Raw genomic sequence first — 14,794 nt, forward strand, 5'->3', positions numbered from 1 at the left:
CTGAACCGTGGTCTGCAAAGCATGGTAATAGTCCTTACCTTGTCCATACACTGCATTAAGCCCACAGACACTAAGTAAGCTTCTGAGATAGCAACTTTGCCTCTCTATCAGCAACAGAGCACTGCAATCCCTCCTTCACCATATGAACAGGTATCTGATCTGGTTAGCGCACAGCAGGCCTTGCACCCAGTCCTGCTTCTATGTGATGGTTTGATGAAAAATAAAAGGTAGCAAACAAGTGATGTGGAATAATCACAATTTTGGAAGAAACTGATAGTTATCTAAACCTCTGTGCTTGAGACTCTGACAGGCTCACTCCATTATTAGAACATGTTAATTAGTATATGCTGTTTTTCCCTCTGCTACTCTTGTTGGCATGTTGAAAATAGGTGTTAATTCACCTCATAAATTAACACATACACAATGGGGAAGCAATACCTGATTATTTTCAGGCTAACTTCATTACACACACACACAAACCACACCACACTGCATGAAGTTAGCAGCCAATAAGTCTCTTATATCAAATATCACAGTAATAACATGTCGATGAACAGGATTTCTTAGTTTGATGCAGCTATGGAGAGCGTCAGCTGATAATCAAGAAAGTGCTTAGCAAGGTTTTCCCTGCTTGCACTAAAATCCAGTAAAGAAGGGAGCTGTCTGGTGGGAGAGAAACCAAGAAGGAAGAAGAAGGGAGAAAGGAGGTTCTTGGCGATCAGCAAATCAGAAGTCCTGAAAAATGCAATAAGAGTAACTGTTACCATTTACAGCTTCTTTCAGGGTAGCAACCCTACTGCTACCTTTTCAGGTACACAGGTTACTTCTGGGGTTTTCTGACAGCTATGAAGCTTCTTGCTCAGAGCACAGCAGCTCCCATTCTGACACTTGCAGAAGACTTAAAAGAGCTAAACATATGGAGAAATAAGCTCTTTAGAAAAAAATCTAGCCCTACTTGTGGATGCAGAGCAGTTTTGAAATCTCTTCTGCACAGCTAAAATCCTGAACAGTGTGACACCTATGCACTAGAAAGAAAGTGATGGCTTTCCTTCTCAGAAAGTATGAGAGCAGAATTTTTCTGAAACATTTGTGAGCCAGCAGTATCTGCCAACCAAACCTATCTTTTGGCTCTAGCATTACAGCAAAAAAGGGTGTGCCCTATAGAGAAACTCCATGCTGGGAAGAGGACACCTCCCCTCGAGGACGAGGGACCTGGACAGGTTTTGTGCTGACCAGCCATGCATGAACCACTGATATTTTAAATGGCATTAAAAGATTGTATACAAGTCTGAAACACACTGTTATCAAAGTCTGTGAAAGTCTTTCTACGCTAAAGAAGAAAATAGAAGCAAAATGTTCAGCATGCTCTAGATTTTGATTGGTGAGATCTTAACACTGGGAAACACCAACCGGAAACAATTGCTGCTGACTATGGAGATGATGACACTGATGATATGCTGCCTTTGTTGTAAATACCACCCTTTGTATCTCAAAATACAGGGCTGCTATTTACATGTTTGTTGCAGCCAAAGCTCAGTTTCTCCTATAGGTCAGAGCAGATTACTTAATTGCATCCTTTTATGGCAGAAAATCACTGATTCACATCTGCCTTTGTATCAAAGTAGATATGTTTTTCATCTAGCTATATTAATTGCATCAAATATGCATGATCTGTGTGCTGGTGTAAATGAAAAATGTGTCATCTAGTGTTCTAATACAAATAATAGATTCAAGAAGTTAGTCTTTTTAAATTGAAAAGTTAGGACACTTGTTCTGTTTAATAATTTGCAATGTGCACTCATATCACAGATTATTGTTGGCATGAAGCCAAATTACTTTTGTATTTACCACAAATATGAAAACAGTCCTTAACCCTGATGTAGATAAAACCTAAATCATAAATCTAGGTCCCATTGTCTCTCTAGAATAGTCCCAAGATTACTTCTAACATTCATTCCCTTTGAGAAGCTTCAAACACTAAATTTTAAAAGCCTGTATAAGATACCTAACATCTTTCAGGTAAAAAATTGAACCGGAAGAAAGTTTTAATGTTCCACATCAGTGACAGGTTCTATATCTACAGGCTGCAACCTTGACAAGCACCATTCCCGTGAACATGAGTGGTTCAAAACAATTGATGTCTCTTGACAGAAACCACAAACAAACAAATAGAAGAGACTAGAGATATCAAAGCAGTTGCCCAAAGCCCATGGGATTCACCAAGCTCTCAGAGATCCCTCTCTTGAGCTTTTGCAAGGACAATGCATCCTCTAATGCTGTAATCCCTAGCTGTAGTCCAGAACCAGTCTCACTCCTCATCACCGACCGGGCAACAGTGCTCCCCAACCCCACAGCGCCCAGCAAGAAGTTTGCTGGAGGCATCCAGGCTTTGCTTTCCCTGGAAGTCTCAATTTCAACTTCTTTGGGGGGACTGATGGATATAACTTTATCTTCTGGAGATTCTTACTTCTCTGGGAACAAAACTGTCCCATCTCACTACTAAATTGAAAGTTATCCAGGACAAAAGTATTTCACATCATAAAGCTTTTTTCTGTTGATGTATTAGTAATGACTTTGTCTCCTACTATAGAAATAATGAAGAAGGTATGTGAACTGTACACATATATCTCTTCCACCACAAAACTTACTTTGTGAAGGGACATAAAAACGTAGATAACATGAAGTATATGGTTTGAGAAATGAAAGTGAAGAACCTGCTAAGTAGCCACTTTCTCAGTTCTGAAGGTTTGGCTGCGGTATGCTACTGACACAAACTTACCTGCTCGCTAACAAATGTTTCGGTGCACAAATATGCTCTTCTCCTCTCAATGTCATCAGTTTTTTGGCCACCAGACAGTCTGGAAACTCTGAGAGTTCCAGGATCTTATCTCCAAAGAAATTTAGTTCTTAAAGCATGAGATAACAAAAGAATTTAAACAAAGTCTTAAGCATAGCATTCAATGACTGAAAAACAATAAGAATCAAATAAGACAAGGAGCTCACAAATGGCAGCAGTATGAAATATGTGACTATATATGGACAATACAAGGGAGAAAAAATTTAGACCACCTTATCTTGAGAATCACAAATAAGTTGCCAACTTATTATAAAGAAATGTTGCCTCATTCACCCCAAAACAGAAGTAATGTAACAAATAAAGTCTTGATGAACCTGCAGACAGGTACCTAGACAAAGATGCAGATTCGGAGCTTGAAGAATACTATTTTCAGACAGAGTTTTTTCTTAACATTTTATCAGCTATATTAAACCATATTACTCTATACCATGACTACTGCATACTATGAATATTTACTTACCCTTGAATGTATAAATTAACAAATATATCTATGCTTAACAAGAAGTCACCTAATTCCATACAAGGCTAACAAATATAGCCAGTCTTTCTTGTGATCAAGTTGATTTTCTGACCTTTGCCATTGCAAAGTGCCAGCTCAGTTCTTGTTTCTGAATCTTCTTCCCTTCTGTGTTTTCCAGTCATCTTTAATTAGAGTGATGAAAGCTAAGCTGGAGGTATACTAGCTATCATTTCTACTCATTCTTTGCTAAGCTACTAAATATGTTATCCTATGCTTCATCTTATACTGTAATCTTTTGTTCTCACTTAAATCTTGTACTATTTAATTTTATCCACCACCCTGAAAATTATTTAAATGCTACACAAGCCATTTAGAAATGAGTAGAAACTGAATCATTTTCAGTTAAAGAAACTAGGATTTGAAATTCAGTTAATGGTATCTCTAGGCTCCAAAAGACAGAAGGCTATGCATGACTAGTTTTGTAGTACAAGGATCTCTAGGAAAGGCATGGTCTGTACCCTATTTCATATCAGATAGTCTGACTTCACTTAAACACTACTAGCATGTTATAGCAGGGATTACACCAACAGAAAAGCTAGCTTTGCCTATCAATAGTCTCCTCAAGTTTCTGTATTGCAGGGGCTATAATTATCTCAGACCTGAACTGTGAATCAATGTGAAGGGTAGTACAGGTTTAGTAAACTGGATTTTATGAAGAGGAGTGAAGCTTGGGATGGGAAAGGGGATCTAACAGAGGAACCCTACGGTAATCTGAGGAAAAGTTTGTGAAAGCCAAAGGAGTCAGTAAACATAAAGGGAAAATGATCAATTCAAAGGATGAACGAACACACACACACACACAAAACAAGAAAGTAACAGAAGGGTCTGAGGAGATCAGGAGAACAAAAAAAAACCCATAAAATTTAACTGGGGAGGTGTGTAGAGCTATTTATACAGCCCCTAATCTGACTTCTTACTCTTTGCTGCCTTTTTTAAATAAAGCCACACAGAACAAGAACATTGCTGCCCCTCCCTGAATCATACAGCCCCTGCAAGAAACAAAGACCGAAGCAGGAAGCCCAAGTGAGAGGAAAAACCACACGTCTTAGAAGCCTGAGGCAGTCCAAGAGAGAGGACTAAAAAGGCACCTAAAACATGCCTTTGGAGGTGATGCAGACCTCCTTAGGGAGCTCAGGGTGACTAACCACCTTGCTGAGGTACCCTGGGAAAAGAGCCTCTAACAGGACAATTCTGGGCTGGAGCATCTTCCGACAATCTCTCCTCTTCTTAATAGAGGATTGTATATACTATGGAGCTTTCCCATTAATTCATGTTTGTAGCTGTTTGTTGTATGGGGTTGTTTGTTTTGGGCGTGTTCATCTTGTGTTCTCCTCATGTGCATATTCTTATGAGTTTTGACTAGAGAAGCCAATGCTGAGGTCATGTACCTTATACTAAGGTCAGCCTCAGACAGCAGCTGTCTTTTTCACAGAACAGCTTTACACCGTTACAGAAAACTTGACACTTTGACCAAACCACTAACCACAATTTTCGCTCCAGAGGCTTAAGGTATCTTGTAGCAATCCTGATCAAAGACGACCAAGTTCCTTAAGGATGAAGAGAAAGCTGGCCTTAAGCAGATTTTGAAGCCGAATCAATATTCTACAGGCACACAACACAGAGAAGGTGATGGGTTTGATATGATCATGTGGTATCCCACACTGCTGAGGAAAAGCATTGCAAAGTCCCATTCTCTTAAGGACTTGACTCTATATAATTATTACATTGTGTTGCTGTAGTTCAGAAAGAAACAATTGTGAAGGGATTTATTACCTATGTCATCCGTAAGAACAGGATAGTCTCACAGACTATTGAAAATGATGGGAGATTTTGGCATACAGTGCCACTATCAGCGTTATTAAAACTACAAAGAAATGAATGAATACTACATCTGCAGGAAATTACACTTGTGGGGAGATCAAAATTATTCACCAATTTGGAAAGTATGGAGGTTAAATATTGTGACATTTTATTTTGACGTTTTCTAGAAGAAATAGCTTCAATATTTTCAAAGTAAAAACATTTTGACTTTCTATTTTTAAATAACATATTTGTTTTGAAATTGAGGTGACATTGTTCTAGGATTAACAAAATCGTTTCAGATTGGCAAAGAATATTTTTCTTCCTACTGGGAAGAGAAAACAAACTATTAAACTCATTAAAAGTTGTTTCAGTTTGTTATAAACATTTCCTCCAAAATGTTTAGTTCAGTCACTCAACTTTCAGAAAGAAATGCATCATTCCTCCTACTCTTTGTCAGGAAAAAACAAACAAAACAAAACAAAGCACAACAACTAGCAACTGAAGACACATAGCTTTCACAGACCTGAGTGCTGTGGCTTGTTTTCCCCTGACTATTATCCCTCTACCACCTAAACTGGGCTCCTATGTTGTAAACCCAAGAGAAGCAGACACATGTAATCCAGAGCATTGTACAGCTGTTTCTCCTTCTGTACATTCTCCCCTATCAATAGAATTGGGCTCCTTCAAGAGGGATGTAAATCAGTATCTACCTTAAGGAGGGAAGGGGGGAGGATTTCAGCTACACAGCAGGGCTCCTTTTGCTTCTCAGACTGAAAATTTGTGCCAGTTTCAATTGGATGAATAAAATATTTTTTTAAGTTACAAACAACATGGAATAATGCATTCAGCACAACAGTTGATGTCTTATTTGTATGTTAAATACAATTTGTTTTTACAATGTCTCCACTATTCCAGCTTTCAATACACTGCAGATGTAGGCATTAATAATGTACGAAGTTCATTTTAGAGGCTGCCAGAAGCAGAGAGCTAGGGAATCTGGACAGGTAAAAGGTGAGTGCATGAAGCTCCTCTTGTCTGTAGAGGCATAAAAGTGGTCTGAGGCTAACATGAAAAATAAATTTGAATCTGTTAAAATAACAGGCAATGAAACAGTAGCTCTTAGATTGTAAAGCCCAGTTCTGCAGTGGGAACTGCAATCGCAAAGCCATAGTTTACACAGAACCCTGGATGTTACAGCTGACTTGTAGAAGTAGTTTTCCCTAATCCAAGGACTCCAACATAAAGAAAACAAAGTTCTTAAAGATGAAGAGCTACATTCTGTACTGCAACTCTCACTGGTCCGAGCCAGAAGAAGGACTTAAAGTAGGTCTCTATCGCTTCACGGCATCTGTTTTTGGAGCTCTTAGAGAAACTGAAGCTTTACTCAATGTACCCATACAGTCTGAAAGAAACTACAGAACTTTGCAATATGGATACTTTCTCCTCCAGATGCCTAATCCCCCTCCTTCCCTGGTCATTGGGAAGGGTGCCATAGCTGCTCATGCTGATCCTGAATACCCTGTTCACTGTTGCAATGCCTTAGGAGGTCGCTGCCCCTAGGGAAAGTCAAAACAGGACTTTAGTAAGCCCATATAAACTATCCTAGCACTGCAGCAAGGTAAAAAATAAAAATACGCAAAAATAAAAATAAACTGGGGTTTCATTCTTCCTGTGTATGACTGAATCATTTTTGTTCAATTTGGAAATATTATTTACATGAGTTGCAACAGTGACCAGTAAACCTAGCCAGGAGCCAAGGGCCCACTGTATGTGGCACTGGGCACAGCACTGTGCACAGACCTGAAAAACTGCCCTATCCCCAAAGAATTTGTAGTCTGCAGAACCCTCAAAACTGTACATTTAGTTAGAAAGAGACATGATGTTATGTCTAACAAAGAATGACAATGAATCCAGGTAGACTCTTGTTCTCTTTTCCATTAGGAAGCCTTAATCAAATTGAAAGCCAACAGATGGAAACTACGTAGAAGATATATTTTTCTGTTCAGACTAATGTGCGGAACTCACAGACGCCACTGAGTTATTCTGGAAGTAAATAGCTTGGTAAGCTTTAAACAAGAATCAGATTTTAACAAATAAGCATAACATCTGCAATTTCCCTAGTGAGGATGAACATTACAAGGAATGTCAATCATCTGGCTTGAGATAAATCAGCCAGTCATTAAATACTCCCTGGAAAAGAGAGATTTTTTCCACAGAGAAGGGGGAAAAAAATAGAAGTAAAGGATCTTCCTCTGAATTGCAAGCTTTGGATGCTCACCACTGACAGAAACACAGTCCTACAATACATGGACATTTTCCTGTTTTAATAGGTCAGCATGTGGTGCTGGAACACTATTCTCAGTTCACACTTGCTTTAACAGCATTGTTGACCAGAGGGTTTTTCAGGATTCATAGAACTATGAAAACAAAATTCGGTCCTCAGTGTTTTACTGGGGAACTTTAGTAAGAACAGAAGCATTCCTGTATTGAATCCTAATGAGCTCATAGTCCACCACCTTCTCTGGTTTGGAGTCACAACTCTGCTTTCATTGCACCTGTGCAATTTATAGAGACTTCGCCCAATTCATTTGTCTAACGCATCTCAATCTGAATCACAGAATAAATAATCATTGCCCCAAACCAAAATACTCTTACTACGCTCTTGGGTACAGTTTCTTCTAACTCACTATCTCCTGCTTCCATAGTCTTTGCCTTCTTCCCTACATTGTGTCTGTTTCTACATTTTATCACCATTTCTTCTTTCTTAGACTTTTAGCTTTCCTGCTTCTTAAGTTCTACCCTCATCTCTCTGCTTTGCTGGAGTAGAAGGTTGTGCAATTACTTGAGCGTACACTTTCCATCTTAGAAGTTTCTTAGTAAACATACTGATAAATAGGAAAAAAAAACTCAAAGCAGTTATCCATGGACAATGGGGCTCTCCAGAGATTTTATTATGCTCTATCATCTGTTCTCATTCTGTTTCTTACTGGGGAGAAGGTAGCAAGTTTCTTGTGAAGATTTTTAAACTCTCCATCCCCTTTCTGGGTTCATTTAATACACATTGTTACCACACTGCTGAGACAAATTCATTTGAAGTGCATGCAGATTAATGCATCTAATTTTGTACTCTAGGTGTTCCATGGTAAATCAGTCTTGGCATTGGCCTTAACAGCAGTGGTATTTCTGGTTGACTTCAGTGTCCATTTCATTTGCTCACATTATGTTCCCTCTTAGTGAGTCCTCACATTTACTCAGTTTGTAACTCAGAAAATAATCAACTGCTAGCCTGCAAAATCAGAACACCTGCCTGGTCTTTCCCTTTATATCATTGCAAATTCTCAGAATTTAGTTTAAAATTGATGATAATGTGAGAGATCAGATTGAAGTCAGTTATCCTTATAGTATTTCAAGGCTATACAGGTAATAATGGTTAAAATAAATAATAATAAATGCTTCATATAGTTTTTTTGATGGCAATAGTGTTACAAGGTCCCCATCAAGAACAGATGAATAAAATGAAAGTGCTAGTTTTACAAAGCTGCATAATTACCTTTGTTGGGGGGCGGGGGATGGAAGGGAGGGGAAACAAAGGGTTTTTATTTGTTTGCTTACTTTTTAAACTGCTGTCACATTAAGAATTACATCCACAAACAAGAACAGGATACACCATTACTAAATTGTTATGTCTGCTTAAATGTGGCATTGAGGGAGACTGTCATAAAAGCATGTAGAAAGCCAATCTGCCTAACACGATGCGAAAAAATAGATGGGGCAGAGAAGTTGTCAAGTCAATCTGTTCCTCAAGGAGCTCAGTAATATGGGTAGGATTTTCAAAAGCATGTTGTGCTCATCTCTGTTCACAATGGAGAAAACGCAGAAACTTCTCCTGACTTCATAGAAAGGAAATTATACCAACACTGCAGACTCTTTACTGGAAAAGACAAAAGCCCTGCAGTGGCAGCAGATGCTGTAGAGTCCAGTATGATAATTGGCAGGGAAGTCTTGGGACTCGTGCAAACGAGGGTAGGTAGAACAAGAATAGATTGATGAAGATGCAAGGAATGAGATGCAGCATGCAAGGAACAATTGAATATAAAATAGGAAGGAGGAAGAAGAAAAAGTGGATTTTTAAAGATATATTTAAAAACTAGAGAAAATTTAGAAGTTTTCCCATTAGAAATAGTTTTCAGTGGTTCAACGTGCTATGAGAAATCTGCAGAAATCTTAACTGGAGTCACAATCAGGCTGTCATTCCTGCATACAGAAGTGCTTACATCTGACCTATAGTGCAGTTTTCCTAATTATCATGTTAACCTGCAAGAAATGATTATTTAGCTTCTTCTTAATGAAGCCCTCTTAGGAGTGAAAACAGAGAGTTCAGTTTTATTCTGTAAAAGCAGAAAAATAACACATTCCATTTCTATTCAACTAAATAACAGTAGTACATTTTTCTTTCTAACTAGATCTGACTTGTATTGTAACCCTCCAGACTCTGAGGAAAAGATAGCCAGGATGAAAAACTTAAACATACTCCCCACAGAACTAATACCTACAGCTAAATCATCAGCAAGGAAAATAATTGTATGAGCCCAAGGTACCAAAGCTTACCCACAAATAGTTCATAGTGAATAATGCATATGGTTTAAAGCCAGTTAAAATAAGTGCCAGATCAGTTATCAGGCACAAGTGAATCTTCAAGGCTTTGAAACAAAATTCTTTTTTTGATTCCCCCTCTCTGAGGTACAAATAAGCAAACTAAAAGGCATACAGTAATAACTGAAGTGAAGTGCAGGCAACAGTCTGCCTGTTCAACAAAACTGGAATCCTTCAGTCCTCCATCAGAACAGATTGGAGGTACTGAAGAGGAACTAGTAACACGAAAGTGCCAGGATTGCTGTCATGAAGCAAATTCTTGACATCCTTTCAGTTCCCAAGGCACTACCACACCAGAATTACCACATTTGGAAAGAATTTGCCTCAACTGAAAATTTCAGCAGAGAAGCAACAGATTAAGGCCCCTATCTATGTGGGCCAGGTGCCCTGATTCCAGTTTAATTTCAGCTCTGAAAAACACATTATGTATTTGGCTGCCAAATTACAGCCTTTGCATGATCTGAAACTTCCTCTTTAGACGTTCATACAGATAATTCAGAGCTGGCTTTTCTTCAAATAAATTCAGCTCTTCAGATTGCTGAATGTTGGGCACATTTCCAGCCTTAGAAAGATAGCAAGGGTTCTCCAGCAAGGTCATTAGGCTGAAGATGTTTATAAAAGGAAAGGGAAAGGCAGATAATATGAGAAAAGATGTGGTGTTTCCCCACAACACAGCGCCCTGCTGTTGTCTTCCTTTTGCTCGTCAATGAGCCAAAGGCTTTAACAAGCAGTCCTGGAAGTAATTTCTGCGTAATTTCACTAGACCTATATATATAACCAGTCTTTGACCACTTCTCTGGCACCATAGGTTTCTCCTTAAATAAGGAAGAATCTTTAGTCCTCTGCTGCTCTGAAAATACAGCCAGTTGTTTCTTCACAGGAGCTCTAAAGCTTTCCATTCACTGCCTCCCAGGATACAGGATGAAGGTCTTCAACTTAGAACCAAAATTATCTTATTTTAGATTGCTCTTGTCCCTGTCAAAACATGGGTTATTTGTATGAACATAGCTTAGGCAATTCCCAGCTGCCTTCTGTCCATATCTTACTCCTAATGACAATTTTTTTCCTAGTGATACAAGGTATGGAAATATGTAAAAATCACTGATAACTGTTCTAGTCCAAGTAGGGAAAACTATTTTTAGACCAAGACTGTGCAGGAAATATGAAAATAATTATTCTTATATAATATCATATTGAAATGAATAAAGTATTTCAGTAAAGGTTCATCTTTAATTTCTGGCTTTCACTGAAAAATAAGGGATTAATTCGTTTAGAAGCAAGAAATTAAGCCTGAAGAAATTATGGCGCTTTATATTTTGAAGGAGGCTTTTGCTCATGTTTTTAACAGAACTGTAACAAGTTACATTTCTATTTGAACACTGAAACAGCTCCAAAAGTAAAATGCAGAAATTCTGAAGTTCACAATATTAGGGTCTTATTTAACTGTTGCCAGTAGAAGTATCCTTAACATTTAAAAAAAATTTCCAGCCTTACAAAAGCATGCCTGAAAATCATCTGGCCTCTAGCAAATTTTGCAAAGATCCTTGAACCAATGTCATTCAGTATGACTTATTCACACAGAAGTACAAAATACTCTTCCAGGTGAGCAAGAGTTCAGCTATTGGTTTCCACAGAGGCCAGGTAAAACATATTACCTAATAAATAAACCATCAACAACACACAGCACTATGTAATAACTATCGTAGTGTCCATGTTCGGTGTCAGGAAGTGTTCTAGGAATGAACTTTGCTGCATGTTTTCAGCATTGGGAGACTTTGCAGAAGATTTAAAGGTAAATGTATTTCTGCTAATGCAAAGAAGGAACAACCTTTTGTTGGATGCTACCAGCCTAGAGAACTTTCCCTGCAGAATGCATCCCAAGACCTTGGAACCGCTGAACCAAGTCTCAACTTTCTTTTGCTAAACAAGAAGCACAAACTGCCTTAGAATATTGGAAGTTTTTAATTAGCAATTCAGAAACTAGAATCTTTTTCCACATGTTTTATCATTATGAGTTTTAAGCTCTCCATTTTGTATTGTACTTCAGAAAGATGTTTAATTGTCTGCTTTCGTCTCCTCGCCTATCAAGTGAAAGATAGCATTACCTTAACTTCAGGATCAGTTGTGCTGCATGCTCAAACAGAAAAAACCCATTCCCTTACTTCCCCTAATAAAACTAGTATTTATAAAAAAAGGTTCATTAATACTTTTTTTTTGGGTGCTTATTGCCTTCAAACAAGTTTTCACATATCCTGTATGATAAACATGTTAACTTCTGTATCACTTTAAAAAAATTGTATAAACATGTTCTTTATTAAAATAACTGAACATCTACGATTCTATTTGAGTAGTCAGTGCTGCTTCCACTTTAGTCTTACCCTTCTATTCAGATTTTGGTAAAGTGTTGCAGTTTATTTTTGTATAATGCTTATATTAAGAAGCCATACAAACACAGCTATTCCCCTTCTGAGTAATAGCCTGAATATTATTTTTCTTTCAAAATCTTTACATAGAAATCAAAGTTATCTATGACCATCGTCCAAGAACAAAAGATACTCAAAGCTACAATTAATCTAAATATCATCTTCTGTGATTTCTTACCACAGGGAGTCTGCAAGCACTCAAGTACAGTTTAAATATACTACTTCATAACTGGGTTGCCTGCAATCTTAAATCCCTATAAAATCCAATCCTTTCAGAAAGTCTTTGGATGCATAGGGATGCACCCCTAGGGATACATAGTCAATTCTAAAGATCACCTAGGAAAGCCCAAGTAGAAAGATTATGATGAAAAATTTGTGGTGCGGGGGTTCTTTTTTGTTTTTTGTCTCCTCGCCCATGTCTGCAATCCATCGGAGACCTGGTATTTCACATCTATCAATCTATGATCTCTATTGGGTAGAGGTAAGATTTTACAAGGACTGCTGGAACTCTCTCTCATACTTTTTAGCCATATGGTCCATTTTCTCTAAAATGAGTTCATATTTACAAACACCACACTGGAAATTTTGAGTTACACTAAAAGACAAAATTGAGTAACATTTGTAAAAGCACCTAAATGTCACCTAAGACTTTTGAAAATGTCATCCTCCTCATAAGAAAAGAAGTTAAGTATATCCACAGATACAGCTAAGGGTTAATATACACTTTTGAAGCTAGTCCTGGATACCCGTACAAAAGATAGATTTGATTATACCCAAAATCTAGTTTAACCCAAGTCGCATAGAAGGGAAAAGAAAGTAAAAAGTCAAAATGACAAAAAAAATTACCCATTGTAACATTTAAATCACTTTTTACCATCAAAAACAATGAGTTTATTTCTTGTATTTCAGACAATGAAACTGATCAAAAAGCCAGCCCAGAATGTGTGTAAAGAATGCTATGTCCTTTGGAACAGGAAAGAAAAAAAAAAATCAAGAAGAATCCATTATAATTGACACAAGAGTCTAGACAGCAATTAGACCTTGTTGTTTGCTAGGTCTCTGTCTCTGAATAAGCGAACATCATTCCTGTTGTTAACATCAGCACAAAAGTGCACTCTAAAAATCTCAGCTAAATAATCCATAGTCTTATACCGAATTCATCATCACTATCATAAAGCAAAAGTAATAGAAGGGCTATTGATGAGCTCTAAATGAAAACTACAGAGAAATTCTAAATTGCTGCAGATCAAATGCAGTTCTGCTATGAAAGTCATATTTTACACTTGAAATGTAATCACATTTTAACATGGATTGATGTTATTTTGGGTTAAATGGTAAGCAAAACATACTTGTTCATAGTCTTCCTGTATTACATAACGTTTTCATCCACACTGCCATCATAGTTAGCAGATGCTGGATTATAAATATGAATTGAACTATAATGTAATAAGTACTACAAATTCATGCTGATTGACATGTGTCCATGTTCCAGACTTTAAAATGTAAAATTATCAAGAGATCCTGTAACCAGCCTTGATAACGTACAGAAAATGGGCTGATGTTGCCATTTGGGCAATCTTCATTGACAATATCTTGCTAAACTGCCAGCTTTGTATCCTAGGTATGGTTAGACTATGAAAGTATTTGAGGATTAATCATGAATGATTTCTGTGTTTCACAGTATTTAACTGAATTTTAATCTGGTAATCTGGATCCAAACCCAGCTAAACTTCTGATTGAGTCCTCACAAAAGAAGAAATTAAAAACAATCTTCCACTAACTTGAGGCATCAACAGCAATGATAGACCCCACACCAGTCACTCTGAGCATCTTGGACATTGGGGTGGGGAGGGCAAGACAGATGAATCAGTCGTCTTCCTACGATAAGCAGCGTGGTAAATCTCTTGTTGCTTAAATGAATATCTTCCTATTTGTCTACATTCCACTTCTGTTACTACCTTTACTTTAGGCTTTTGAACCACTATTTGTTTTCTCATTCAAATGCCCCCCGCCCCGCAAAAAAACACAAAAAAACAGCACATGGTATGCTAGTAGTTTGAATTCCATCATACACCTTTGGCAGTACTGGATTACTACCAGTTTTCTTAACATTATATTTCCATTCACAGCAAGTTGATGAAAAACACTAGCATGAGCAACAGAGTATAAAGTCTACTATTTCTGCCAAATGCATAAGGCCTGATACCTATCCTACTTAAGTTAGGCTAGCACAAGGTGATTTTTTCACTGCCAACGCACCGTTAGCACTGATTTGTCTGCAACTCTTACGTATTTAAAAGTTAGCTACATTTTCTGGAATAAAATATATTTGCTTGCAAAGCACTTGAATTCCTTGGGGAGAAGGTGGACATTTCCCATTGAATTTTCATGGGCTGGGGAGAGAGCCTGTGATAAATGAAGACATTGTGCGCTGGAGACAGAGCACAGCATATTCTGTTCAGCTAGTCTAATTTCAAAGAAGAACAATAGTCTTAGTTCACATCATCTTTGTGACCAACCTAGCAGAAGACTATTCTC

General features: G+C 37.7%; 1 protein-coding gene across 7 annotated transcripts in view; it reads right to left on the reverse strand.

Moving 5' to 3' along the window:
• Nucleotides 1-14,794, reverse strand: part of GRM1 (glutamate metabotropic receptor 1) — a 197,495-nt gene that overhangs the window by 135,893 nt on the left and 46,808 nt on the right. The window lies entirely within an intron of this gene.

The sequence above is a fragment of the Struthio camelus genome, chromosome 3 (assembly GCF_040807025.1).
Source record: "Struthio camelus isolate bStrCam1 chromosome 3, bStrCam1.hap1, whole genome shotgun sequence".
Taxonomy (NCBI): Eukaryota; Metazoa; Chordata; class Aves; order Struthioniformes; family Struthionidae; genus Struthio; species Struthio camelus.